Source organism: Panthera leo, chromosome B4 (genome assembly GCF_018350215.1).
Source record: "Panthera leo isolate Ple1 chromosome B4, P.leo_Ple1_pat1.1, whole genome shotgun sequence".
NCBI lineage: Eukaryota > Metazoa > Chordata > Mammalia > Carnivora > Felidae > Panthera > Panthera leo.
This window is the reverse complement of record NC_056685.1, coordinates 17,801,417-17,814,956: the sequence shown is the minus strand read 5'-3', so window position 1 is coordinate 17,814,956 and position 13,540 is coordinate 17,801,417. Positions and strand designations below refer to the sequence as shown.

Here is a 13,540-nt window from a genome sequence, read left to right as displayed (position 1 = left end):
GCTTAAAATAAAAAGCAATGTTTTTGAAGATCTGAGTTTGAACTCTGGTATTGATACTTCCCAGTTATGAGACTTGGATCATACCTATACTTGAAGAGCTTTCTAAAAAGAAAAAAAGAAAAAAAAGGACAGTAAAACCTACAGAAGGTAAACTAACTAAAGAGACTATTGTTTATATCCCCAGTATCTGGAACAGTGCCTGGCCATGAGTAGAGGATCAGAAAATATTAGTCAAATAAATGAATGTGTGAAATACAGGGCTCTGGAAACAGCAAAGTAGTTCAATATACACATTAAAGGTATTGTTATTATCCTGCTCCAGTATTACAACAAAGCATAAGCACCAGTGTCCCAATATTTCAGTAGGAAAGGTTGGTCAAAGATCCAACTTGGGATATCCCCTTCCCAACTGCTCTATGACACTATGGCATCAGAAATTTTCTTCCTTCCTGTCCTCCCCACCGTCTAGGGAGAGAAGCTGATAATGCCTCCCTACTTCACTTCTACATGGTAGCTTCCAGGGCCTGGTGGTGTCTGGTGGTTGACAGACCACCTGGTCTGTCTAATCCACTGGTGTGGATTAGAGCTGGGAGGTGACTCAGGGATTTATTCGAAGGTGTTCTGGGAGCTGGAAACTCCTCCTGATAAAATCTCATAAAGAAGATTTGATGTCCTGGATCAGTCTCACATTTTAGAAAATAGACGGCTAAGAGGGAAGAAGTGGGAGGAGATGGTGGGATGCCATGTAGAAACCGCTAGGGAGAAGAATGGTATTCCAAAGGCTTCTAGCCATTTTGTGTGCTAAGCTGTTTCTGGGTTGTTTCTTCAAAATTGCCTAATTAAATGCCCTTTACACCTGCAAAGCCTTTGAAAATAACTTTCAACCATGCATTCTGCCTTTAACAAAACTTTTTTGTCTGGGTTAATTGCTAACATTTTCCTTTCTTGCAGCGTGGGATTAAGCTATTTTTATTTAGGCTCCCAACTCAGTTTTAGCAGACTGGGGGTAAGCAAAAGACCTTTAATGTTTCAGTCACAGAACTTGACTCAGAATCATAACATTAAAGCATTTTTGAGCTACACAGAAATGGATATCACTTACATTAACTCTCATTTATAGATGAAAAATAAATGAAGATTATAGATGTTAAATGGCTTGATGATTTTTCAAGAGCAGAGGTACAATTTGGACACAGGTCTATTGTCTTCTGATCTATTTTTTAAATCTATTGACTTGAAAAGAAGAGCAATGATACAAGTCAACTATCACAAGACAAGCCCACCAAGGAACAAAAGTGGTGGTGTTGACTACCAGATGCATTATTTCTCAGGGGACCGTTGAGACTCTGCAAAATTACTAGATCATTTAGTTTTACACAAGTTGGCATTTGTATTGATTCTGTCAATTCCAACTTGTTTGGGGAGTAAAAGCAAAACTGGTTTCTAAGATTATTTTCTTCAAAGGGACCAAATCAAGCTAAAATTTAATTCTTTCAAGACAAACAAGAAAATATTTTGAACATGTTTCAAAATGGAAACACACCATAGACCCCAATATATTACACAATCAATATAGAATCATAAAAATTAAGATTGTTTTTTACATTTCTAAAACATAAATAGCTACACAATTTAAAAAAAAACAATAATTCAAATATTACACAAGATAAATTTTGAACAGAAAGCCCTTTTCACTGCTATCATGTGTTCTACCCATAAAATATTTTTTTTGCTAAATATCAAGGAAAATTATCAGTGAATGTTATTTACTTATTTCCAAATTATTTTCCATGCCTGTTGTTTTGTTCAAAGAAACCAGCTACTTACAGGTAGAGTGTATATCTTTAAGTGATTGTGATATGAAAGCTTTTATGCAATTGTATAACTTTGATTTTTAGTAAAAATATATTCTTATTTCAATTAGGCAGAGACCTTCTTAGTGGGCACTTTCTTTCTATAAAAAAGAACAAATTATAAAAGCCAAAAACCTACAATGTAAATAAATCTTAAAGACATCTGAAGCTTAACGATGTTAACTGAAAACTCTGATTCTTCCCCTCCAAACTTTTCCAGCCAACAGATTTCCTCAACTGGGTTTATGGCAATTCTATAACTACAGTTACTACAAATCTTCTAAGGGGCTCTGTGTAGTAGTGTAGTAGAGTCTGATTCTACTTTTTGATGTTTGACGTCATTGCTGAAACACAGTAAGGTAGTCCCAGTGCTCCCCCTATTGGCAGGAGGTTCAAATCATTACATGCCCTTACCTGTGCACAGAAATTCTCACCCCAGTCCCATCAACCACAATGAAACTCTACGCCAGTTTTCCTTTCTCACTCTCTAAAACTACTTTTAGACATGCTTTGAAGCTACTCTAATGTCCCAGGAAGCCTAATTATGTAATAGACATTTTCAATCCTCTTAGTATTGTCAGTCTTAACATCTGAACCCAATTTCATTATCAATTTTCTTTAAGTGATTTTATTTATTTTTGAGAGAGAGTGAGAGAGAGAGAGAGAGAGAGAGCGAGCATGAGTAGGGGAGGGTAGAGAGAGAGGGAGACACAGAATGGGAACTAGGCTCCAGGCTCTGAGCTGTCTGCACAGACCCCGACTCTGGGCTCAAACTCACATGAACCATGAGATCAAGATGTGAGCTGAAGTCAGAGGCTCAACTGACTGAGCCACCCAGGCACCCCTACATCTGCACCAAATTTTGAATGGAGGTCCACCTTGTAACTGAGGATGGGCCCAAGTTTTATACACATACATAGCATATGAGTTATGCTATATATATGTTTGTGTGTGTGTGTGTATATATATATATAGCTTATATATATATAGTTTATATATATATATATATATATATATATATATAACTCATATATACGTGTGTGCATATATATATACACACATATATATATACATAATTTTTAATATTATAACTCATATGCAATCTTCCTTCACAATTACTGTTTTGGTCCAAGCAACCAACATTTTATGTGAGTTTATTACAATTCTTTCCCTTCTGATCTTTGTGTCCTATCCGTGACCCTTAAGGTCCATTAAATAAAAAAGAACCATGTGATATTTTAACATAATTGAATATCACTCCTTTGTCCCAAACTCTATTTAATTAATATTCCCCACTAAAAGGAACCAGGTCTCCTTGGGAAAATGATCTATTTGGAGCTAAGAGCAAAAATTTTCAAGATGAGCCTAGATATTCTTTGTCACAGAAAATAACAAAGTACTCAAATATTACAGCATTATGATGAAAGGTTTAAGGAGCCAGCTTTTAGAGAAACTTACTGGCCAAATCAGAGACAAATTGAGTATCAAAGTAAGTAATAAGACCTGCTCCCAGCATATACACAGTAAGAAACAGTAATAAAGTATGAAATTATCCTTCGGCAATAAACAACTAGAAACCAGGGCAAAACATATAAAACAAGTATTTTCAAACATCGGACATCAGGAAACACAGGATGGTGATCCCTTAGAAAAATGAAAAAAAGACATATCCTATGATCACCCCTAGATTTCTGCATGGAAGCATGTTCTAGACTGTAACTCTCAAGGGTCAGCCCATCAGAAAATGGAGTAACACTGGGTTGAGGAGATACAGTCTGGGACAGCTAAAATTTTCAATGTTCGGTTGTGGGAGGAAAGGGAGCTATATAGAAAAGGAGATCAAGAGACGCTTAAGTCTTTGTCTGAATTCTAGCTTTTATATTTGTAGGATAAAATCCAAAAAGAGAGACAGAGAACAACTAAGAGAATAATAACTAGGAGCTATAAACTGAAAAAAATTACCAGAGTCCACAAAGGGTTACATAGCTTTGAGTTTCTACCCGCCAGAATGAGTGGAGTCGTTGGTGAATACACAGAGCATTCAGTATGAATTCCAGAAGGGTACATTTTAGTATGGGGCAAAGTAACTCTTGAAGGAAATAGAATCTAGACTATGCACTGGATTGGCAACCTACAGTCTTGGGACCAAATCTGGCCTACCACCTGTTTAAGTAAATAATGTTTTATTGGGACTTAGCCATGCCCGCTTGTTTACACATTATCTATGGTTACTTTCACACTAAAATGGCAGTTAAGTAGTTGCAATCAAGACCATATGGCCTGCACAGCTGAACATATTCACTCTCTGAACATATTCTTTTAACCTCAACTTGTTTTTACAGTAGATTACTTTAAAAAGAGGACTTAAGTTTCCTGAGTTAAAAAAAATACAGAAAAAAAATTTGTGAAGAGGAAACGGATAAAGAGGTACAAACTTCCAGTTATTACTTTTTAGGTCTTTTTTAATGTTTATTTATTTTTGAGAGAGAGAGAGCAGGGGAGGAGCAGAGTGAGAAGGAGACAGAGAAGCCGAAGCAGGCTCTGCACTGACAGCACAGAGCTCAATACGGGGCTCGAACTCACGAACCATGACATCATGATCTGAGCTGAAGTCGGATGTTTAACTGGCTGAACCACCCAGGTGCCCCCAAACTTCCAGTTATAAAATAAATAAGTCACAGGGATGAAAAGTACAACATTGGAAATATAATCAATAATATCGTAATAAAGTTATATGATGAGAGATGGTAACTGTTATTGTGGCGAACATTTTGTAATGTATATTAATTACACTTTTATGCATTTTGTAATGTATAAATCACTGTGTTGCACAACTGAAACTAATATCGTATTGTGTGTTTATACTTCAAAAAAATTAAAATTAAAAAAAATGCTGACTTCTGTTCTAAACCTGTCTTTAAAAAAATTTTTAAATAAATCACAAAGGACCCAAACAGTACTTAAGTACCTCTAAAACAAAGTTCAATTATTTTTAAAGGAATATACAAAGTCTTAACACTCAGCAACGGAGAATTCACAATTCCAGCATCAAATTAGAGATTACTAGGCTGTGAAGCAGGGAAATGTGATCAATAACCAGGAAAAAAATTAGTCAATAAAAGTAAATATAGATACAAAGAAGATGATGGAATTATCAGGCAAAGAAAGCAAAGCATAAATGTGCTCAATACATACATCTAACAATAATACAAAATCTACAGAAAGCTCTTGTAATAACAAATAATTTTAGCAAGATTATATGTCATCAATATACAAAATCAATCACACTTCTGTATGCTAGAAGTAAACAACCAGAATCTGAAATTTTTAAAAAGTCCTTTAAAAGAGCATTTTAAAACATGAAATTATAGGGATAAATTTAAAAAAATAGATAGCTGGCCTTTACATTGACAACTACAAAATATTGATAGGAAAGAGACCCTAATTACATGGACATATATATCAGGTTTATGGATCATAAACCTTAATATTGTTAAGAACTCACATCTCCTCAAATTTATATATAATTTCAATATAACCTCTATCAAAACTTCAGTAGGATTTTGTAGAAATTAACAAAATGATTCTAAAATATATACAAAAAGGTAAAGCACCTAGATTAGCTATGAAGTTAGCAAATATACAACACATGATTTCAATAAATACTATAAAGCTATAATAATTAACACTGTGTAGTACTGATTTATGTATAGACAAAGCGACCAGTGAATCAGGATATATCATTCAGAAATGGATTCAGAAATATATGATCAGGGCACCTGGGTGGCTCAGTCGGTTAAGCATCCGACTCTTGGTTTTGGCTCAGGTCATGACCTCACAGTTTCAGGAGTTTAAGCCCTGCGTCAGTCTCTTCGCTGATGGTGTGGAGACTGCTTGGGATTCTCTCTCTCTCTCTCTCTCTCTCTCTCTCTCACTCTCACTCTCACTCTCTCTACTTCTCCCCCACTCATGCTGTCCTTGTGTCTCTCAAAATAAATAAACTTAAAATAAATTAAAAGGAGAAACACGATTAATGGATTCTCAAGGAAAGGTGACAAATTAATGTAGTATTTTCACCAAAAAGGAATGAACTGAAATTATATATAAGGAGAAATCAACAAACACCAACTGAGGGATACTCTGCAAAATAAAAGGTGTATACTTTTCAAACATGTCAATGTCAAAGAAGACAACGAAAGGCTTAATAGTTGCTGTATATTAAAGAAATATAAAGATAATTAAAACCTAAAAGCAGTGTATGATTCTTGAAGAGATCCTGAACCAGGCAAAAGACAAAAATTACATAAAGGACATTTTGAGGGAAATTTATAAATTATGAATGAAGCCTATAAATTGAATAATAACACTTATCAATGTTAATTGATTATACATGTAAGTGAATGTCCTCTATTTTAGGAAAGAGACAATGAATTATTTAGAAGTAAAACGGCATGATGATATCTGCAACTTGCTCTGAGATGACTGGAAAGAAAGTAAGATTATATATAAAATAAAAGGGCAAACTGATAATCTGCAAATCTGTATGAAATATAAGTTCTGTATAGTTGTTGTAATATTTCCATGAATTGGAAACTATCCCCAAATTTTCTAAAAATATAAAAGTTAAAAAGTTAAAAAAATAAAACCTTCCAGTGTCATCCCATCTCAATCAGAGTAAAAGCCAAAGTTCTTAAAATGGCCCACAAGGACTCTATAATCTTGACCCCATTCTCTCTTAATTGTCTTCCAGCCAAAGACTACTAGGCACACTGTAGTTGAATAAAGTTGGGTTTATCATTTGTTGCAGTGATGGAGAAAAAACACCATGGGGAACCATGGGGCCGTTCAGTGAGAGGGCATGAAAAATGATTTATGGGATTAGGGCTTTGGTTAGGTTGCTTTGGGGAAGGGTCGAAGGAAATGGAGTTTTGATCCAGATTAGGTGCTATCAGGAAGCAAAATAATTATGTGATTGGATACCTTAAAGATTCTTACCTAACAAAGGGAAGACTAGAATAGGCTAAAGTTGTAATTGGTTGGAAACACTCCTATGAGTCAAGACACAGGGATGTTTGGTCATTTCTGTGGCTGGGACAGTGTTTGTGTATCATCTGTGCTCAGTCACAATTACAAAAGTGATCTTGTTTTTACTGTGATCCATGGTTCCAGAGTGGCTTTGTCCGACGTTGATGCTCTGTGAAATTGTTTATGTTCAACAGGAGAACCACCAGCTCATAGCAACACTGAAGCCTAAATGATACAGTAGTAGGCCGGGTCCCAGATTCCAGGAGCTGCTTTTCTTGCTCTCACTTTGTAATTCTACTTATGTAGCAAGAGAGTTCTGTGGAGCAGCCAACCCTTCTAAGGGATATAAGGATAGAATATAAAACTCTTATGGTGTTTTTTTTTTTTTTTTTTGTGGCAGGTTAAAAAAAAAAAAAAAAAGGTAGACCAGTTGCTTTGAGAGATCCTGAACCATTTGAAAGGCCTTCATATTTGTTATTTTTTAAGCCCCTATATATTTCCCCTTAGTAGTTTGCAGCAAAAACCTGAAAATGTGAAGGTGCTATCGCATTTTCTTTAACGTTAGCACAAAAGGAGGTAATATGTGGAAAGAAATTCCATAAAATATAATCCTAGCCATTAGGAATGGACAAAGAAAACAGGGAGAGGAATTGTGATCTACATTAAGAAAACAAGAAAAACATAGAAGGAAGTCTAGGCAGAAAAGAAGCCCCTAAGCTTTGAGGAGAAAGGTCTACCACAGTTCCAACTGGCTTACTACTGCAATGTGGCTGAGGCTCTCGTTCAGAGGACAGCGGATTCTGTTTCTATGTTTCCTAGGCAATGTTCACTAGCCCTGGGCTCAGCCCTTGACTGAAAACAAACTGCAAATTGGCTCAAATACTGTTCCTGCAGTTTCCATCTTCATTCCAAAAGGTTCCAAGTCAAATATTCAAAGGACACTTTCTACAGTCTTGATCAGCATGGCAAAAATTTACACTACACTGCCACTCCTGTCATTCAAAAAGGTATTTCCAGAAACAATGGTTTATTCCTCAGTTTTTTAATTACCCAGTTTTAACAGTTAACAGTTAAGAAATGTTATGCTAACGTTGCATGCTAACATTCAACTAGTTCTAACTCTCTGCTGTAAAAGCACTAAAACAAGAAATCCAAAGGTCTATTTAAAAAAAAAAAATCTATATTCTTTCATGATTCTGACTTGGAGGAAATTTCGGATGTTTTGGTGGTGAACAATTTGTGTACCTGGGTTTCTAGTGTATCATATTTAAGAATGTAAGGTAATGAGTTTGAGCATTAAAAATAATTATTTTTTGAAGTTTCAAATTCAACTACCAGGGATAACATGAAGACAGTCGAGTGAATTCTTTCTCCAGTGATTATGATAATCTTTTATTGTTTTTCAATATACCTGATAGAGGCTTTGAATATTTAAAGAGAAATGGTTATGTCTCTAAGTACATTTCAAATGGAGCTGCTACCATGAGGCGGAACTAGAGTTAGAAGTCTGAGATAGGGATGAATCTCAAGATCAAAACACTTCAGGAAAATTATATTTTGTACATTTATGCAGTCAACTTTGTCAATCTTTCCTTTTATGTTTTTTGACAATCCAATAGTAAATGAAATTCTCTCATATTTTTTCTAGTACTTGTGATTACTGTATAATTTCATTTTTTCTTTAAATATTTTAAACTCTTGAGACAAATGAAATTTACTTGGTATATAGAATAACTGACAATATTTTTAAAGTGAGAGAGAGGAATACATACACACCCACAAGATACACACATGCTGGTGTATTTAGTGGATGTTTCTGGAAAGATACATAGGAAATAAGTGGTTCCACTGGAAACAACATAAAAATGGAAGTCAGAAGAAAAAATTTTTTTAATCTAGCCCATCTTTGACAATACTACGTGTGTGTATTTAATTAAACGTTTGTTTTATTTAAAAACAACATGCCAGGGTCTCTACCTACGGTAAAGAAGGATTCAAGTAGTAGAGTTACATTTGGGGAATTCAAACCAGGCTGAAGCTCCTTTGATGAGTATTAACCTGGACTGAGGGACAAGAATGTTGACAGTTTTCTGGAAACCATGATTTATGCCAAGTGGAAGCCTGCATGCTCTCCACTCCAGGGGGGCCGTGGAGGAAATAGAGAAATTAAGGAAGAACCAAATTCCAGTTTAGAAAAGTAGATATAAGGAATGAAATACTCTATGAAATATCTAAGATCTGTACTAAATTGATAGTGGAGTATGAACTGCAACAGGTAGAAGAGAGAAGGGAGGTAGTGGTAAAATAATTCAGGAGAAATTGGGTTAGTCATTCTCAATCCCTGCTTCTCCTTCGTTTCCCATATTCATTCAATCACTAACACCATCCTATTTTACTTCATAAATATTTCCTGAATCACGCATTTCTCAAGAGAGAAACTCATGTCTCTCCTTGACTAATGAAATGGCTTCCTAACTGATTGCTCTGCATCCACTTTAGTCTTCCTGAAATTCATATCCTACATTGTAAACAGAGTAGTTTTCAAAACGCAAATTGGATCACTATGCTGCTTGAAAGTCGTTAAATGGCTTCCTACCAGAGTTAAGATAAAGATCAAATGTGTTAATGGGCTAATGGACACAGATTCAACTCAGAGTCTGTGTGCTACTCATGTTTGCAGCCTCATCTCCTGTCATGGTACCCCTCACCTCCCCACAACAAAAACCTACTAACCTTCTTATAGCTCCTCCAACCATAGATACCTTACATATGCTGGGCCACCTGCCTCTAGAAATCTCTCCTTGAAAATCTTGCAGATTTCAGCTCAAGAGCTACTTCCTGCAAAAATCTTGACTGGTCAACACCGTCCATTACAGTCTCTCACCAGGCCAGGTAACTCTTCTTTACACAACTTTTGTAACATTCAGCATCGTACTTGTCTACATGGTTATGGGCATAATGACTATCCCCTCTGCTAGTCCACAGGGCCCATGGGGGATAGAAACTACCATGTACTTAGAAAGCGTGCACTATACATTCTCCTGGGTAAACAAAGAAATGAATGAAGGAACAAATGAATGAATGAACTGAAGAAAGCAAGGAGGAGGCGCATGTATCAGTGAGTGAATGAGAGACTCCCAGGAGATGGCTCACTAGAAGATAAGTCGCCATTTTGGTTTTTGGACAAAAATGCCAGGGATGGAGCTGTGTCCGGATTGCTGAACTTTGAGATGTCAAGAATGAAGGTATTAGAGAAAGAGAATCAACCACCTCTGACTTATTTACTGTGATGAAATTGACCAACATTTCTGGGTTTCTTTCTTCTGTTTTAGATAGTAACAGCAGCTAATCCATTTGTTCAAAATATGCGTTTCTAACACTTTCAGCAAAGACTTCCCTATTATGTCTGTAGACAGAATTCTACAGTCACAATCCCAATTTAATAATACCTTTGTATAATTTGATCTATAACAAAGCAATTTCCATTTTTAAACCTTGCCGACCTGGTGAAAACAAATTCTATGTAATGTAACCAAGACAATTATCTAATTCAAAGCGGAAAATAAAAGAAAACAAGTCACCTAAGCTAAATTCTGTTCAAAGGAGGCGAAACAAACGCATGGTATTTGTATGACTACATACCACTCCAGTATGTTCACAATTAACTGTGATAAATTATATTTGAATTTGTTCCAAGGTATATATTTTTTACTTTGTATTCATCATTCATAATGAATAGAGCACGAACTTCTTTTAAACAGGATTAGGAGGGCTCTTTTTCCTTAAAACGTACTATCAAAAATAGAGTAAGAGTGTTCTCCAGTATTTGTGTGTGTGTATGTGTGTATACACACACATTATTTATGGGTGTGTGTTACATAATTCACACATATTACATACAAATGTGTATGTTGTGCATGCGTGTGAGTATTACATACATGAATTCGCACATGTATAAACGATGTTGGTAAAATCACCGCAGAGCAATGGAAAAGTGGCTGAAAACTACTTTTTCATGATGATAATCACCTCCTACATGCTACACTTTTCGCTGGGTACTTCATGAATATTATCTCTAATCCTTATAACAACATTGTAAGAAATGTTAATTACCTCAAAAAAATTTTTTTTAAGTTTTCAGATTCCAGTTAACATACGGCAGAATGTTAGTTTCAGGTGTACAATATCATGATTCAACCCTTCCATACAACACCTGGTACCCGTTACAACAAGTGTACTCCTTCATCCCCATCACCTGTTTCACCCACCTTCCCTCCGGTAACCATCAGTTCATTCTCTATAGTTAAGAGTCTCTTTCTTGGTTTGTCTCTCCCTCTTTTTTTCCTCCTTTTTTTCCCTTAAATTCCACAAGAAAGTGAAATCATATGATTTTTGTTTTTCTCTGACTTATTTCACTTAGCATTATACTCTCTAGCTCCATCCATGTCATTGCAAATACAAGATTTCATTTTTTATGGCTGAATAATATTCCTGTGTGTGTGTGTGTGTGTGTGTGTGTGTGTGTGTGTGTGTGTATGTATTATATATATTATTATATATATTAGTATATACATATATACATACATTGTATATATATATATATTTACACATACTACATCTTCCTAATCCATTTATCAGTTGATGGACACTTGGGCTATTTCCACAATTTTAGTTACCTCTGTTTTCAAAAATGGCAATTAAGGGTAAGAAGGCTTAAGTGTCAGGGAGCCTGGGTGACTCAGTAGGGTGAGGATCCAACTTCGGCTCAGGTCATGATCTCAGGTTGGTGAGGTCGGTTTGTGAGTTCGAGCCCTGCATTGGGCTTTCTGCTGTCAGCACAGAGCCCACTTCAGATCCTTTGTCTCTTTCTCTCTCTGCCCCTCCCTTGCTCTCTCTCTCTCTCTCTCTCTCACACACTCACACACACACACACACACACACACACACACACACAGTCTCAAAAATAAACAAACATTTAAAAAGTTTTTAAAAATTTTTAAAAAGAAAATTCAAGTGCAGTTTCCAAGATTATATCTAGTATGCCTGACTCCAAATTCCCTAACTTAATTAAAATTTATCAAACATGTACAAAATAAATAATAAAATATTAATAATAGCCAATAACATAATAATCAAGTATTTAATTCTGTCTGGCCCTGTCGTAGGTGTTTGCTATATATTATGTCATGTAATTATCAAAATCACCTTATGAAGGGGATACCACTGGTACAAAGAACATCTATCATGGCGTTGTGCTAGGGCTGGACAATTTATCTCACTTTATCAGTCATCTAATCTGATTAAGCCACTCCAAACCAATATGCTCCAGGGAAGGGCTAACAGCCCTAGTGTCACATATCCATTTGAGCTGAAAATTCATACACTATGCCCCTGTTTTGGTTGCTGTGCCCACTCGTGACTCTCAGAATAATGCAAAGACTATGATTTTTCCATTCCTTTATGTGGTAAGGAGAAGGGAAAGAATATATGAACCCTTTGTTTAACACTGAATGGGTAGCAACTATCATGAACATGGGAACCTTGAGTACACTGAATTCAGGTTTGCTGGAGAATCTTTCAACAAAGTGTGAGAAAAAACAGGTTGAGGAGTCAACATGTTAGAATCACCAAAGATTTCATCTGGCCAACTCCAGCCTCTTGTATCAACCAAGTCTTTTAGTGTCTTAAATCCAGATGAGTTGGTACACACGCCAAATAATGAATAAACATGATTTCAGAGATTAGCATAGATATGTTTTAATATTTTGTTTCTTTTCCATAAGAATTGAAGTGGCCAAATGGGTAAATTAATTGAATCACCCCTATATAAGGAGAGACTAGTACAATGAATCTGGATACAAACTTAGAACACAAAAATCATCCTGCAATTATAATAATTAGGATACAAGATCATTCAGAGTAATACAAGGGGAGGCATAAGGAATTATAAAGCTGAGTATCTGTAAGATAAAGTCACACTATTTGCTTAGGAGAAACATAGCACGCCTTGACACTATGCTGCAAAGAAATTTCTCCCATGGATCTTCAATATTGTAAAGTGCATATCAGAAAGAAAAGGAGAAGGAGAAGGAGAAGGAGAAGAGGAAGAAGGAGAAGAGGAAGAAGGAGAAGAAGAAGGCAATGACAACATTAAACCAAGGGAATTAAGCTTTTTAAAGCTTTTGATGAGACCAAAAGTACCACAAGAATTTTCATGTCATTGCTTCACTTATTCCTTTATACAATAAAGAATTAACAATTGTCTCCTTTGTGCTCTGGCATAGGGAGCATAGCGTTGAAGAGGACCGTGTTTGTCCCCATGGTGTTTCTCCTCCAAGGAGAAAGATAATGATGGAACACACACACAGAAGAAGTAACAGTAAATCATGTGTGGGGGGAAGAGGAGGTGGTCCTTTGTAGTCATCTCTAAGGATGTAACATTGGAGTAAAGAACATGAATAAAGTGAAAGCAGAAAGCCATGCACAGTAGGCCAAGAGAATCACAAGTTCAAGGCCTTCTGGTGGGAAAAAGCTTGGAGTTATGGAGGGCTGTCAAGAAGCCCTGTGGCTAGATCCTAATGAGAATGGTTCTAAGTCATGGGAAGAGAGAGAGAGGAGACCAACAGAGGGGCTCCATGGCCATTGTGAGGACTTTGGCTTTA

At 36.0% G+C, this 13,540-nt stretch overlaps 1 protein-coding gene across 1 annotated transcript in view; it reads right to left on the bottom strand.

The window, feature by feature from the left end:
- MALRD1 (MAM and LDL receptor class A domain containing 1) overlaps nucleotides 1-13,540 on the bottom strand; it is a 774,784-nt gene that overhangs the window by 338,485 nt on the left and 422,759 nt on the right. The gene's annotated exons all lie outside the window — the stretch shown is intronic.